Source organism: Dermochelys coriacea, chromosome 3, assembly GCF_009764565.3.
Source record: "Dermochelys coriacea isolate rDerCor1 chromosome 3, rDerCor1.pri.v4, whole genome shotgun sequence".
Taxonomy (NCBI): Eukaryota; Metazoa; Chordata; order Testudines; family Dermochelyidae; genus Dermochelys; species Dermochelys coriacea.
This window is the reverse complement of record NC_050070.1, coordinates 160,112,086-160,129,243: the sequence shown is the minus strand read 5'-3', so window position 1 is coordinate 160,129,243 and position 17,158 is coordinate 160,112,086. Positions and strand designations below refer to the sequence as shown.

Below are 17,158 nucleotides of genomic sequence, written 5' to 3'. Positions count from 1 at the left end.
AATGGTTATCAAGCTGCACTCTGCTCTTGCCACTTTCAGTCATTAAAAAAATAGTTTTAAACATTTAATTTACTTCTTCCCTATTTCCTCAGTTTGGACACTTTGAAAAAAGACGGACCGCTCTCACTTTTGTTTGTTCTATTTTCTAGTCAACAGCACTTTCATGTTTTTATGCATTTAGCACAACATTCAATGTTTTGGTTGTGAATACTGCAGAGGAATGCATTAAACTGTTTCCCCTGACGACTGATATCTAGAGAAAGATCTGATGATGATGTTTGTTAGTTTCAAGTTTTGTAAACATTTACTTTCTTTTTTTTTTTTTTACAAGTGACATCTTGTAATCATACTCTCATTCATGGGCATTAAAGACCAATTTTAGCTCTCAGATATATGTATGTGTGAGCAGCTTCATTGGAAACTTCCAGGGTTTAAGATTTGGCAAGTCACTACCACTAGCCACCCTCCTCACAATTGAAAAACAAATGGTTTTCCAGATTTTCTTTTACTTCTGTTTTTTGTTTTGAGGGTGACAAAGAAAAAGATCCGAGCTGAATCCAGTTTCTTATAGTCTTTGATGAGAATTACTTGAGCACACTGAGAGAGCAGTAAGTAGCAAAGTACTGTAGTTTCATTGAGATTAATCCTATTTCTTTTGTGTATTGTGTGTAGATTAAGTTACAAAAGGGCCTTGCTTAGTATTACTCGAGGTTTGCCACTTGAATATGAGCCTCTCAAAAAGCTTGGCTAACTTTTTTCTTCACTACTTACTAGCCGTTTAGTAAGTGAGAGTGGAGTCTTAAAATTCTGTTGCTGTCTCTGTGCAGAAAAGGGCTCTGGATCCAAACAGGAGAACAGAGAAATCAGAGCTTAGTAATGACTTTTAGCAGAATGGTTACCCTGAATTAGTTTTATAGAGGTCCACACCCCCAAGTCATCCAAAACTAGGAATAGGAATCTAAAATATTTTAAAACATTTTTGTTACGTGTGATTTAATCCTCTTTAGCCTAGGATGAAGAGCCTCCCAGAAAAGTTCACCCTAGGTATGAAGGAAAAGCATTGTTTTCAGCCTTGATTTGAATTATAAGTTAATTATATAGAGAGGGAAGGACCAGATGTGGTGGTTTGTTGTTCCACTTCCAACCCCCACTACAGTGCTAAACTTTTGCTTCTACACTAGTCCCACTATCTCCATTCCTCCTTCCCCCCCTCCCCCAGCTTTGCAAAAAAAGTCAAAATACAGGGCGTGCAGTTTAAATCAAGCTAGGCGGCCTTAAGATCTGCTTGCCATTTGGGGGGAGGGATGCACTTTTTTCAATTACCAGTGAAGATGATGATGATGATATAAACGATTGAGGTAGAGACTGTTTGAGGCTATGTCTATGCTACATAGTTAAGTCGACATAAATTACACCAATGATCATAACCTGCTATAATTACATCACTTGTGCATGTTGACACAACACTCGTTGTGTTGGCAGAGCACATCCACAATTTGTGCTCTAGCACTGACAGAGAGAGTGCACTGTTGGTAGCTATCCCACTGTGCAACTTGCCACCTTCTGCAGCTGGGAGTTGTGAGAATGGGGAGTGGATCGCAGTGCATCATGGGTGTGGGCTCAATGTCCCATAACGCAGTTTTTTCTGTCTCATCATTCCATGGACTTCCAACTATGTTTTGCGCTGTTTATTAACAGCCCCTGTAAACTGTGCGCCCTCCATCTCTGCCTGAAAGCATGGATCCTGCACTGCTCTCTAGTTTTGTGATCAATGTTATGAACACACCGTGGCGGATCATACAGTATTTCATGACTTCGAGTCTGAACAGGTGCCTGTCCTTCTGTGTGTCATGGAAAGAAACAATTCCAGATTAAATTTGGCATTCATGGAGTAGTTGCAGATGGTGGACCATCGCTTTTGGGCTCACGAAACAAGCACAGGGGAGTGGGATCACGTCGTTAGCAGATCTGGGATGATGAGCAGTGGCTGCAGAACTTTTGAAAGTGCATAGTCATCTTCCTGGAACTGTGTGCTGAGCTCTCCCAGCCCTGCCCTGTTGCGCAAGGACACCAGAATAAGAGCTGCCCTCTCAGTGGAGAAGTGGATGGCAGTAGGTGTGTGGAAGCTAGTAATTTCGGACTGCTTCTGGTCAGTTGCGAATCATTTTGAAGTTGGGAAGTCCACTGTGGGGGTTGTGTTCACACAAGTGTTAAGGGCCATTAATTGTATCCTTCTATGAAGGACTGTGACTGTGAAATGTGTGTGAAATAGTGGATGGCTTTGTGGCAATGAGATTCCTTAGCTGCAGCAGGGTGATAGATGACACGCATATCCCAATTTTGACCCTGGACCATCTTGCGACAGAGTACATTGGTAGAAAGGGGTACTTCTCTATGGTATTGCAGGTGCTTGTGGATCACCAGAGTCATTTCACTGATATCAATGTGGGGTGGTCAGGGATAGTGCATGGTGCATGTATCTTCAGGAACACTGGCCTATACAGAAAGCTGCAAGCAGGGATTTTCTTTCCAGACCAGAAGATTCCAATGGGGGATTGTCATAAATATAAAGGGAAGGGTAAACACCTTTAAAATTCCTCCTGGCCAGAGGAAAAACCCTTTCACCTGTAAAGGGTTAAGAAGCTAGGATAACCTCGCTGGCACCTGACCAAAATGACCAGTGAGGAGACAAGATACTTTCAAAGATGGGGGGGGGGGGGAAGATTCTCTCTGTCTGTGTGATGCTTTTGCCGGGAACAGAAAAGGATTGGAGTCTTAGAACTTAGTAAGTAACCTAGCTAGATATGCGTTAGATTCTGTTTTGTTTAAATGGCTGATAAAATAAGCTGTGCTGAATGGAATGTATATTCCTGTTTTTGTGTCTTTTTGTAACTTAAGGTTTTGCCTAGAGGGATTCTCTATGTTCTGAATCTGATTACCATGTAAGGTATTTACCATCCTGATTTTACAGAGGTGATTCTTTTATTTTTTCTTCAATTAAAATTCTTTTTTTAAGAACCTGATTGCTTTTTCATTGTTTGTTTTTCAAGGGTTTGGGTCTCTGTTCACTTATGCAAATTGGTGAGGATTTTTATCAAGCCTTCCCCAGGAAATGGGGTGTAGGGTTTGGGAGGATTTGGGGGGGGAAAGATGTTTCCAAGTGGGCTCTTTCCCTGTTATATATTTGTTAGATGCTTGGTAGTGGCAGCAATAAAGTCCAAGGGCATTAAGGTAAAATAGTTTGTACCTTGGGGAAGTTTAACCTAAGCTGGTAAAAATAAGCTTAGGGGGTTTTCATGCTGGTCCCCACATCCATACCCTAGAGTTCAGAGTGGGGAAGGAACCTTGACAGGGATGTTGACATGCCTAAAGTGATCTTGGAAGACCCAGCATATCCCTTACTGCCATAGCTAGTGAAGCCTTACACGGGAAACCTGGACAGCAGCAAGGAGCGCTTCAGCAATAGGCTGAGCAGGTACAGAATGACCGATATTGAATATGTGTTTGGCAGATTAAAAGCTCGCTGGCGCTGCCTTTATGGCAGGAGGATCGCAATGAGGAAAATATTTCCATGGTTGTAGCAGCCTGGTGTGCACTGCATTTGTGAGGTTACGGGTGAAAAGTTTCCCCGGGGTGGAGTGGGGAGGCGGATTGCTTGGTGGCTGATTTTGAGCAGCCAGATACAAGGGCTATTAGAGAGGCACAAGGGGGGCTATGAGGCACCATTCTGACAATGAGCACCAGTAACGTGTTTTCCTATAAAGCATTTTGCAGTGCTTTAACTTGCCCCCTTGAATTAAAATTTTGATGATTGCTTCCTGAACGTGATTTGTTGTCTGCAAATGTGCAAATTGCCACTGTCTATGAATTCCAGCAGCAACCACCATGTGTAGGAGATAAATATTTATTTTCTTTCAGAGAGCACATTTTTATTAAATAGCAATAACCAATACACAAAAAAACCCTTTCTTGATAGGGACATAACAGTAAGAGGAGCACTCTCTTGATGGAGGCTCTCATAGCTGTGTCTAAGGGTATGGCTACACTTGCAGATGTAGAACGCTTTGAGTTAAACCAGTCTTCATAGAGCGCAGTAGAAAAAGCGCTGCAATCTGTCCACACTGACAGCTTCAAGCACACTGGCGTGGGCACATTTGCTGCACTTGCAGCGGCATTGGGAGCGGTGCATTATGGGCAGTTATCCCAGCATGCAATTGACTGCAATGTGCTTTTCAAATGGGGAGGGGTGGGATGGAGTGTGACAGGGAGTGTGTTATGTGTATATGGTGGGGAGAGAGTGGGTTTTTGGGGGGGCTGAAAGCATGTCAGCGTGCTGTCTTGTAAGTTCAGACAGCAGCAGACCTCCTCCTCTTTCCTGCCTCTCTCTCTCACACACAGCATTCCATAGTAATGGCTTGCTTTGTCTCGGAGCCGGCTGTCAGAAACAGAGCTTTCAAAGGGCATATCTGCTTTCCTAAGCAAGTTCAAAACAATGAGAAGAGTGGACACTTGACTTAAGGGGATTATGGGATGTTTCCAGAGGCTGATCAGAGTACAGTAATCCAACACCTCGTTCACACTGATGACCGGGCGTTTCAGCCACTACGCAACAAGCGTTAATCTTCTTGATGAGATGGAGTACCAGGAGCGCTCTAGCCATGGAGTCAGAGCATTCTACGTGCCTTGCCAGTGTGGACGGGGAGTGAGCTAGGGTGCCCCGGGGCTGCTTTAATGTGCTCTAACTCACAAGTGTAGCCAAGTCCTAAGTCACTGGGGGAACTGTCCAAAGGAGTGGAGTTAATGGGGAATACGACAGGCTGGGAAGATGCAAGGAATGTATGTGTGGAGTTTGGGGAGGGCATAGCTAGCAGTTCTGTATGGGCTGCAGGAGGGAGTGAGCTCACATATATTCCGCCTGCAGGACGATTAGGGACTTCAGTATCTCTGTTTGGTCTCCCACACTTTTATCATTCACTCCTGGTCCTCTAAAATTCTCTCCTCACCCTGCTTCCTCTCTTGGCTATCTATTTTTAATTTTTCATTGATTGTCTCTCTCCATGCCCTGTGTTCTTGTTCTGCAGTGTCAAAGGATTGGAGCACCTCTCAAAACATTTGCTCCCCGGGTCACTTCCTTATCTGGCAGAGGCACTCCACCAGTGTCTAGGGGGTTCTTCTAAAGGCCACATCTGCAAAAACAAAAGAAACAATAAACTGAGGCATGATAGTGAACTCACAGCATTGAATCATAATAGTAAAATACCTATTTCTCACTGTCCCTTGGCAAGTGCATAGCTCAGCGAATGCCTTAAACATGGTGAGTTTGGCTGGGAGGTAGGGAAAGTGGAGTGTAAGAGGGCGTTCAAAATAAGGCAAAGGAACAAGGTGTTTTTTTAAGAGGATCACTGCAAGTGACTAGGGACAATATTGTAAATTCTGCCACCATTTTCCATAGGCAGGGGTCATTGAAGCCGATATCTCACTTCTGAGGGTAAGCAAGGATTCAAAGATGCATTTCCTGCATACATACGACTTCAGACTGGGTCCCTCTGCTGCTTGCCTATGTGCCACTTTGGTCCCTGCACCAGTGATTGCTGATTGGCATGGGAAAGTTTCCTACAGTGGGGGAAGGAACAAAGCAGCTCTGCCAAGGAACCTTCCACAGAGGATTATTGAGCATCTCCATGAAAGTTTCCAAGAGATCTCTCTGGAGGATTCCTGTGAAATCTCGGTGTGCATTAACACACTTTTCCACAGGGCCCCACTGTGTATATTCATAGGGAAAGTGAAGCAGAGGCAAACACAGCTAATCTTGTACATTTCTATCTCTTAATCCACTTCTAGCATATAACAAAACAAAGGACAGCTCTACCTCATATAACGAAGCAGTATCAACTCAAAATGAGCACTTACCAGAGCTCCCCTCCCCTGCATCATGCACGCCATAGGTGGAGAGCTGTGATGGCTTGAATGCTCCGGGGTTGAGAAGAGGTCCTGGCTCGTCATGGTAGTGGACTACCCTGTCACCTGTCCCATCTCGTCCACTACTTCATCCTTGCGGCTCAGTCCACTGGCCCCTGTCTCCAGCCCCCCCCCCGCCCCCGAAATATCCATGGAGCTCGTGGAGGTGGAGTCACCGCTGAGGATGAGATGGAGCATCCAGCTCCTTATAGAAATGGCACGGAATCAGAGTGATGGTTTGACTCCCTGGCCTCTTGGTATGCCTGCCTCAGCTCCTTGATCTTCACACCGCATTGATGTGTGTCCCATTGATAGCCCTTATTCAACATGCCACAAGAAATTCGACCGTAGATATTGAAATTCCTATAGCTGGAGTGGAGCTGGAACTGCACAGCCTTTTCTCCCCACAGAGCCAGCAGATCCAACAACTCCGGTGTACTCCACACAGGAAATTGTTTAGTGCATGGAGCCACCATGGTTAGCTGGAAAGATGTGAGCAATCCACGCCAAGCAAACCAGAAGTGGAATTTCAAAAATGTGTGGTCCTTTAAAGGGAGAGGGGCAGAGGCCTGCGTACCTGGGTGCAGGGCAGGGAAGTTCAAACTGCTGACCAGAGCAGTCAGGATGGGCATTGTGGGACACCTCCTGGAGTCCATTTATGGCAACATAACCAAGCACAGTGTGTACATTGACACTGCATCAATCTAACTTTGCCACAAAAAGCTCTATGCCTCTTGTCAAAGTGGTTTTTATTTTGTTTGCATAGCAGGAGAGTTAAATCAGTGGGAGGAGCATTGTTGTGTGTATACCTCCACTGTTTCGTTGAAAGCTGACTTTTGTCGACAAAACTGTGTAGTCTAGATGAGGCCTTAGTTTGGTCTCAGGTAGCATTAACAGGAAGTTTCCCCTAAGCAGACTTTCTAAGCAGATGGAATGGGAACTACAGTTCCCAGGCAGTCTTTCTAAGTATGATCTCACTTGCCTAATTGCATGTTCCACCCAAGCTATGCATATTCCTGATAGCATTTTATTATTGCTTGTTTGTTTTATTTGTAACAGTTATTTGGCATCCACTAAAGTTTTGTCCACATTTTTTGGTTCAGACAGAATAAAAAAGCTAGAATCCTTCGCAACACATAGTCTCTGAAGTGGGGGATAGCAGAGTGGTTGTTTTTTTTTAAATAGACTCTAAATGGGGATATGATGTTGAACATTTTGTCTCATGGGTCACTTGCCAATCCTGAAATCTGTGATGGGTACCCATTCAAACAAAGTGTCCCTTGCTGAGCAAGCATATCAGGGGTGAGGGAACAAAATCTTTTAAGGTCTAATGACCATATTTTATCGCATTACTGAACAAACTGAAAAGGATAAGACAGAGTCCTCAAGTCTGGCTAAGTTTATTGGAACTCAGCTTTAATTTTGACCCTGCTGCTGTTGGCATCCAATTAAAACATAATCCTAATCAAGGATGTTGTTGATCAATTGCTTAGTGATTGTGAAATAGGCCATTCTTTCCTCCCATACTTTCATGCAGTTGAGCTTGTGAGACGAGATCACTCTTCATGGGATACATTCTGGAATTATACTCTGTTTGGCTACAAAGGCAGTGTTATTGTATGCAGCCATATTTTGATTCGCATACCTCCCTTCCCTGACAAACATTATTCAGGCCCAAAATAGGAATAATTTGTGTGTGAGGCGGTTGTGTAGGTATTTATGCTGGGTCAGGAAGTATACATCTACAGACATGTAAACCAAGCCCATTAAACTGTAGGCCTCTTTTCAATAACACCACTCCCTTCCTTGGAGTGGATTTTCGGGTATAGGGTAGAACTGGCGAAGGCAGCTTCTGTCCCATGCTGCTCCTGAACATTCAAAAAGCAAATCACTGTATTTGTTTCTTAATGTATAATGGTTTGTCTAAATTAAAAGTTGTTGTGGGTTAACTTGAACTATTTTGTGATAAAGTGCTTTGTGTCCACACGCACACAATTTTTTGTTGCAAACCATTTGATGTTTTAAGCCATATTAATACACTCCCTTTGGAAGCGTGTATACTGAGGTGTAGGATGAGTTTACTCATAACAAAGTAGGTGTGGCTGTGTCCCCATCCTGAAACAACTGTTTTATATCTGGCAGTCCTGGTGGTATCCCATGCTGCTTTGCTGGCTACCTGGATCAGCCTGTCTATTTACCTATGTGCCCTCCACTGTTCTGGAATCATCTTGACGTGACTGTCACCTCCCTGTTTAAATGGTGGCATGCAGCCATATGTGGCTGTTCATGATTCCAGCTCATGGAAATGATTAATCAGCAGCCATGCCACATGCTCCTGTTTGGTCTGGGCTGAGGTTCTGGACTTCATTGTCCTCTGGGAGAGGTGCGAATCCCAGTCTGTCTAAAAGCAGTCACCCTAATGCACATGTCTGCAAGTGTCTATCAGAACAAACAAAGGAGAGGGGGCACTTTGAGAACCTGATCTGATGCTGCCACAAGGGAAAGGAGCTCTAGCTGTGTTTTAGTAATGTCAGGGTCAATAATAAGGAGCCTGGTTGAACTCGCATGGTTTGGCAGCTATTGTGATGAACTGGATCATATTGTTTTGCACTGGACTTTTAACTTTGTATCATGTTATGTTTGTTCAAAAAAGTTTTTTTCTTTTACTATTCACAATGTTTAACCTGATGTATTATTTTTTTTATTAATCATTAATTGAAAATGTCATGACATTCTTTGTTTGAAAATTTCATAAGAGCCTTATGTGATTCAATAAAATCCCCACCTGCAGTGTACTAAACTCCATCTACCGGTAGATATAAATGTTAAAACATGTGCACTGATCATGATAAAAGCCTTGCTCAAAGGTATATACATTGTTCACAAGTTTGTCTTAGCCTCAGAGTAGGAACATAATGCATCCCTGGCTCTGAGTCCCTGACCAGTTGCAGCATTTGATAGATGCTGCCTCTCTGGTGTTCAGAATTCTGCTCATGACCTTCTTCTACTCCTCAGCAAAGCTATCTCCTTCGATCTCACGTAGGTTGTACAAAACACAGCAAGCATCTATCATCAATATCTGATGATGCAGATATTGCTCATCAGCTCTCAGCCTGGACGTTAGGTACCTCCATCTACCCGTCAGTCTTCCAAATGTATGTTGCACTATCATTCTGCAGCCACTTGGGATTTAGTTAAACAGGTCCTTTATCCAATCCAAGTATCCAGTAAGAGACTTCGTAATCCAGGGAAACAGAGGCTAATCATAGGAGGAATGCCAGCACCATCAGGGTCTAGAGTGGTTCACAGAAACAAAAGTTCATTGCAGAAAACAAGCCAGAGTTTCTAAAGATCCCAGCATCCTGGACCTTTGCAGACCACCTCACGTTCATATTGGTGAACCTCCCATAATGTTCAGCCAGCCTTGCGGCACCATGAAGAAATATGCCTTTCTGTTGATGAACCCTGAGGCTTGATGTTGGAGGCAAAGGAGAGGCACAGGGATCCCATCAATGGCTCCAATATAATTCAGGGACTCGCATAGTAAATCCGTGAATAACATCCTGTGTATTGCCCAGCTTTATGACCAGAGGGAACAGTACCTTCTTGGTAGCCGCACACACCTCCATTACAACAGCCCTGAGAGGTAATCTAACATACCAAAATGGGTAGCTACTGACTGGTAGCAATCATGTTGATGAGCTTCCAGATGGGTATGTTCTGCAGATTTCTAGGAAACTGGCCTTTGACATCCTGAAGTTCTGCTTCCACTGCTGGACATCCCAGGTCCGCATTCCTATCATGTTCCATCAGTCAGTGCTAGTACTGGAAATAAGGTGCAAAATTTTAATTTTGAAAGTAATTAACCATTGGAACAAATTACCAAGGGTCATGGTGGATTCTCCATCACTGACAATTTTTAAATCAAGATTGGATGTTTTTCTAAAAGCTGTAGGAATTGTTTTGGGGAAGTTCTATGGCCTGTGCTATACAGGAGGTCAGACTACATGATCACATTGGTCCCTTCTGGCCTTGGAAACTATTAATCTAGTTGGCTAAACTCAAAAGTGGTGGCTAACTTGCTGAAGCCACTGCAGGAAAAGATTAAGGACTAGTATCTTCTCGATTCCATCTACCTCAGGGGCCTGTATCTACTTGTCTTTGAAATCATTGCCACAATATGAAGTATATTTGCAGTATCTTGTTTGAATTAATCACTGTGATGATCACAATGCTCAGCAATGTTTCCTTCTGACAGTGCTTTAAAAATAGCGCTGGCTCGTTACAAGATGGATGATGGAATGAAATGAGAGGAATCATGGGAATTATTTATTTTGATCCCAAGTTCCAGAATTCAAGTGCCTTTTGGTAATTATCTCACAGTCATAGAATCATAGAAATGTAGGTCTGGAATGGACCTCAAGAGGTCATCTAGTCCATCCCTCCATACTGAGACAAGACCAAGTACACCTAGATAATAGATCATATCTGACGGGTCTAACCTGTTTTTAAAAATCTCCAAGGATCTACAACCTCCCTGTGTAATTTATTCCAGTATTTAACTATGTGCAGCAAAAATAATCCCGGAATGCATAGAGTTTAGTGGGGAAGCAGTGTACCAGGGGATGTCTGCCCAGAATGCTGACTGCTTGTTTTGAAACAGTGCAACACTGTGTGCATGCAGCGATCCCAAAGTGTGCTTAGCTGAGGATTACAATGTGGTGTTGACTGACTGTTTTTGCAGCCATTGTTCTGGATCATTTAATGCAGATACACAAAACCTGCAACAGCTTTCAAGTGCAGACAAGCTTAGTACAGAACTCTGACACTTTAAAATGTAAATGTAATGGAGACTTGGATCCAGTTGGAACAGATTTACCCTTGCTAAATGTATGATCCAGTCTTGATGTAACTGGTGAACAGATATCTGTTGTTTAAAAACAGCATGGGAGGCCCACAATACTGCCTTTTATAATATTTGTATATATTTCATGTTTTTGGGAATATTATATTAGGAAGAAGAGATGAAATAATCAGAACTATAGTGAGACAGAAATGATACTGAAACGTTTTTCTTTATAGACAATATGGATTCATATTTCAAGTTATAAAGGTAAGTATTTTGCTACATTGTTCAGGATTAGTGCAGTATATTCCAATTTAGATTTTTTTTCATTTTTAATTTAGAAATTTAGTTGGCTAGCAGGAATCATGCACACAAAGCTTGTTGTGGGGACACTACTCTGGTACAGAATCATAGAAATGTAGGGCTGAAAGGGGCCTCAAGAAGTGATCAAGCCAGCTTCTCTGTGCTGAAGCAGAACCACGTAAACCTAGACCAACATGTCCTCCTTTGGAAGCCTATTCCAGTGCTTAACTACTCTTATAGTTAGGAAGTTTTTCCTAATATCTAACCTAAATCTCCCTTGCTGCAGATGAAGCTCATTACTTTTTGTCCGATCTTCAGTGGACACGTTGAGCAACTGATCGCCAATCCTCTTTATAACAACCCTTAACGTACTGGAAGACTGTTATCAGGTCCTCCCCCTCAGTCTTCTTGACTCAAGACTAAACATGCCTAATTTTTTTAACCTGTCCTCATAGGTCAGGTTAAACCGTTTATCATTTTTGTTGCTCTCCTGTGGACTCTTTCCAGTTTTTCCACATCTTTCCTGAACTGTGGTGCCCCAAACTGGACATAGTGCTCCAACTGGGGCCTCAGTAGTGCTGAGTAGAGTGGGACAGTTAACTCCTGCGTCTTGCATACAACACTCCTGTTAATACACCTCAGAATCATATGAGCCTTTTTTGCAACTGCATCACATTGACGACGTATATTCTGTTTGTGGTCCACTATAATCCCCAGAGCCTTTTAAGCAAAAAGACCACATAGGCAGTTAGTCCCCATTTTGTAACTCTGTTTGATTTTTCCTTCCTAAGTGAAGTACTTTGCAGTTGTCTTATTTGAATTTTATCTTGTTGAATTCAGACCAATTCTCCAATTTGTCAAGGTCATTTTGAATTTTAAACCTGTCCTCCAAAGTGCTTGCAATCTCGCCCTTGATGTCGTCTGCAGATTTTATAAACATACTCTCCACTCCATTATCCAAGTCACTAATGTAACTATTGAATAGTACCAGATCCAGGACTGACCCCTACAGGATCCCACTAGATACGCCCTCCCAATTTCAGAGCAAACCACTGAGGTATAACATTTTCTCTGCTTCAGACCAGTGTAATGGAACACTTCCCCCCACCCCCGCCCGAGTCCTGAGGGGCCAAGATAATGCTGCAATTTCAACTTACATAAAAATCACTATCACAGCACGTGATCTGATACAAAGATCTTGGAAGGTAATAGTAGAAAGCAAATGGTAAAAGGGAACCAAAAAAAGCTTATTTTTACACAGTCTGAAGGCTTTGTAAGGGCATTTTTGTTTAACCTATGAAATTGCAGTTGGTTTGTAATTAAAACCATTTGCTTTAGTACTACATTTAGGTAGCACTTCTGCTATATTTACATTTTGAACAGTGAATGTATGAGTAAACCAGACCTTTCTGTTTTAATCTCATTGATTGATTTACAGTTATCTTTGTGTGAGATAATTTGGAGATCTTAAATATATCATAAATGCCTTGCCTGGTTTATTATTATACTAGAATACTTTTGTCTGACAACTAAATTCCGTCTTTAGATATAAATACTTGGGGATTGAACCTGGTCGCACAAAGCTGTGCAATCAGAATCAGGCCCTTATTTTCTCTTTACTTGGCTATAGTAACAATGCTCTTAATTTTCGAAGCATTCTCTGAACATTGACTAACCCTCACAAAACCTGTCAAAGAAGACCAGTGTTGTATATTATTTACCGATGGGGAAATTGAGGTAGAGAGGCTAAATGGGGAGATTTTCAAAGGCACAAAGAGCAGTTAAGCACCTAACATATCAAAAATCAATGGAAGTTAGGTGCCTAACTGCCATTTGTGCCTTTGACAATCAGTCTGTGAGTGAATAGGACACAGATGAAATCTTAGTCTGAGCAGGTTTTACTGTACTAAAGTTTCTGGCTGTAGTGTTGGGCTCATACATCTTGACTAGATGTTTTATCCAAGTAAATTTCATCAGTGTAAATTTGTGTACCCCAACTTGTTTAAACTGTGGGTTTTTTAAATCAATTTGTTCTGAATTCATTAGTTTTTTTTCTAGCTTGGGGAGGATATGGTGCTGCAGTCAAAATCCATATCATATAGTCAGGGAACTGTAAGTAGAAAAATTAAGTCCTCCTAAATAGCCAAAATCCAACATAACCTTTACCTATATTAGATGCACAAAATGTGGATTTTTTGCCATAATTAGATTTTAAAATGCATGCATATGATATCATCCAAGAATTTCCTCTAATTATTATCCTTCCTTAAAAGTATGTGCTGTAGTATAATCTTTTCATCGTTATTATACATGTATAAAGAAATTACTTTCAGTAAAGCCCATAGACATGTAATTATCCTTTTAAGTAGCTTTGTAGCCACAAAAACTTAGTGTGAGAAGGACTGTGAAGCAAGTTATAACTCCTCAGTAAAACACACAGTCATTACACCATAGTTAATTGCAGTTGGTAAGTATACATACTTTAAGAAAGGTTGGTCTAATTAACTTCTAAAAACCAGAGTTCTCAGGAAATTTTGCTTCAGGGTAATGGTATTGTTCAGTAAGGTGCAGTTTTTGGCTTAAAAGGTAATACAGTGAAATGTGGGGTAGAGGAAACAATGTTTAGTTGTAGGCAAAATTAATGAATTATCTCATACACATACTTCACTAGGGATTTCTTATGTTACATTAGAATTCCATAGTCAGGCAGACAGAAAGTAAAACCTTATCCTTACAGTTGAGGCTAAGTAGCCTGTGTCCCAGAGAGCTTGTGAGAAAGCTTTTCTCTAACACACAGAGAAATCCGGAACAAGGACAATCTCCTTTAACTTGCATACTCACAACACAGCAAATAGAGTTCCAATTACTGTCAGTGCCCCCAGAGAAAAGTCACTTGAAAAACAGAGTCCCATGCCACTTACTGAAGAGCTTTTGTCTGCTCATAATTAATACTGAAGACACTTCCCTTTCTGAATACTTGTACTGAATAATTCCTCAATTCTTTTTCTCTGAATAAATTAATTAAAAGCACCATGATGTATGTGAATGGGATGTTTGCATAAATAATAGTGTGATTTATTTGTTCTATCTCTTATAACTACAAGTAATTTTTCCTTAATTTTGTTCTAGTCTGCAGCAGACTTGATTTTTTTTTTTTCATTTGAACTTGGTGTGAAGAAACTTAAATGAGACTTCTCATTTCTCTTTATATGGCAAGGCTACCATTGCATCTGTGTTCTGAACACATCCCACGAAACTGATGTGAGACAGAGCTTGCTCTCAAGTTAAACAGTTCATTACTATAAGGACGTGCCAAAGTAAACTCTAATGAGAACACTGTTTCCTCTCTACTTCTTCTCGTCTCTTAGTGGTAATTACTCTGATGTTGTTGTGGATACTGATATGACATTTATAAATGCAGCTTTTAAATCTAGCATAACGTAAGCGCTTCAGTTGTTGCTAACCAAAAAGATGAAATAGCCAGGAGATATGTGCCTGTTACATATTTACTTTGGCACATCCTTCTGGTGCTGCAGTGTCTAACAGAAAGTGACGATTACCATCTGTTCCCTCCCGTGTTATCATCAAAGATTCCCTTCTTCACTGAGAATCAGCTCTTCATAGGGAGATTCTATCCCTTTCTTCACAATTCTTTTTTTCAACGAACATTCCTGTTTTTTACTCCCAGCTTTACACTGTCATTCTCTCTGACACTTTCTGCTTGGAACTATCCCATTACTTTAAATCCCCCAGGCACATCCTCATCTTCACCCTTCTGCAAATGCTTCCTTAAAAGTAAACCAATGTCTTCCAGTAATCCTTTCCTTATTCTCACCAATAATTTCTCCACACCTTACCTTTGCTGAACTGTTGTCCTATGTCTTGTTTTCTCCCTGCTAATCTTAGATTATAACTCGGAATGGCATGAAAAATTTTTTATTCTGCAAAACACCCTGTACATTGCTACATATTCTGCTATATAAATGATTACTAATGCATGGGCAGGTTTTACTGACTTAGTTTGCTAATGGCGGTGGACTAAGAAGAGGTTTATAGATTCAGTAAATGAGAAATACATTCTCACTCTCTGATCTGCTTGGAATCATCATAAAGAATTAGCAAATGAATATCACAATGTATACAGAGAACATACACATGCACGCAGTCACAACTAATACCAATTTGCATAGAATCTATCGGGAAACGTTGGAATTGATACTACCAACACAGGGGAGAAAGAATAAGATCCTGGAAGAATATGACACTTATTAGACACAGGACTCTGGGTTTGGGAGACCTAGATTCTGTTTTCAGTTTTTCCCTCAGATTTTCTGTTAATGTTTTGGGATCACTTATTGACTTGAGTCTGAATTTTACTTTAATATCGTGCAATAGTGTTGGGCTCTATGCCTCAGTTTTCCTACTTGTAGCAGGCGGATATTAATGTACCTCAAAGTGATGTTGAGGCAAACTTCGTTAGTCGTTGTAAAGTGCTTTGAGATTCTGATGGAAGGAGCTATGGCAGTGTGGATTATTGATATTTCTTTTCATATATTAAAACCTAACAGTTAAAGTAAGGATCAAGATGTGGTGGTCCTTTCTGGCCTTAAACTCTGACTTTAAAACTGTTCTTTGGGGAGTTTATTTTTGGATTATGGGGTTTCCTAGGTGAATCTTAGTTGGGTTTTATTGCTGATTTTTACATGCATATTGCATTCTTTTTTGTTTACTTGTAACTTTTGTTTTTAGTTATTACTGTTTAGGTGTCCAAAAATGTCAGCCCTAGGCACTCACAGGCTACATCTTAGCAAAATTATTTCACATTGATTTTTGTGTACTGAATTGTATTTGACTGAACTGTACTATTTCATAAGGATCAGGGAATGTACTTTTAGCAATTAAAGGACCCAATCCTGCAAGCCTTCTGCATGGAACTCCCTGGAACATCAGTGGGAGGTCATGTATCTGGGACTTGCAGGACTGAACCCAAGTTGACGTAATTGTGTAAAGTTATATGCCTGAGTTGAGACCATTTAATACATCTTGTTTACTTGTATGGCTGGAATGTTGAAATTGGAGTTAAAGGTAGCTATGTTAATTAAAAACACCCACAACTGGATTACACTGAAGATTATACAACAGCAATTTATTATAAAGTTGTATAAAAGTAGCATGTGAAAGACAAGAAATTTAATAATTGAATACTGGGTGATCTACTGGAAAATGTTACACAATAGTGAATTTCCCTGGGAAATAGAATAGGGGTAAAACTGTTGGAGATGACTCATGAAACCCCTATTCCTGATTAAAAAACCTGGTGTGTGTATGTGCATGCACTCCTGTGTATATGTGGTGCCAGATTCTGTCCTTGGTGGAGTCTGTGGGGATTGCGAAAGTAATGTAACTGAGAGGAAACTTTTGTCTGTATTATTTGCTAAATAAAGGGGGTGTCAATAGTATTTTGTGCCAGACTATTTTACTAGAGTAATTCCATAGAGACACTTTTCTATGTGGGTGTGAGAAACTGTATGCGTTTGCTCTTTTTGGGGTTACAGTCAGAAGTTTATTAGTGGGATAATGGAAATTAAAATCCTACCCGATCCAGCCCATGTTGTTGGGTATAAAACTGATTACTGTAAAGTCGTGACAAATTCCAAATACATTTTCTACGCTGGTGGATTGTGCCAAAAACTGTTTGACTAAACTCTGGCACTGCAGAAATCCTCCAGTAGCTGCTGTGTGTATGTTGTCCCAAATAGAAATGTTTGAAAATAGAGAAATGTATACATATTTCAAAGACAAAGCTTGATCTTGATCCTTGGATCACTGTTATACATGTGCAGAGATGATAGGACAGATTTTGCCCTCTGACTCTATGCAGCCCCACAGACTTTTATTGGATTCAGTGGGGTTGCAGAGGTATAATCGAGGGCACAACCACAAGTACAGTGTTTTAAGCACAGATGCACAATGCCAACTAATGTTTGGATACAAATGTTTAAATTTGTAACTCTGCCATTGGAACACATCAATAATAACTTTTAAAATCAC

The 17,158-nt window shown here is 41.0% G+C and overlaps 1 protein-coding gene across 3 annotated transcripts in view; it reads left to right on the top strand.

Moving 5' to 3' along the window:
- EPHX1 (epoxide hydrolase 1) overlaps window positions 1–17,158 on the top strand; it is a 42,425-nt gene that overhangs the window by 1,099 nt on the left and 24,168 nt on the right. The window contains exon 2 of one of the 3 annotated variants that reach the window (XM_038394201.2): window positions 529–608. The exons of the other annotated variants lie outside the window; for them this stretch is intronic. The gene's annotated coding sequence lies outside the window, so the exon portion shown is untranslated. The remainder of the gene's footprint in view (window positions 1–528; window positions 609–17,158) is intronic. 3 annotated transcript variants of the gene reach the window in all.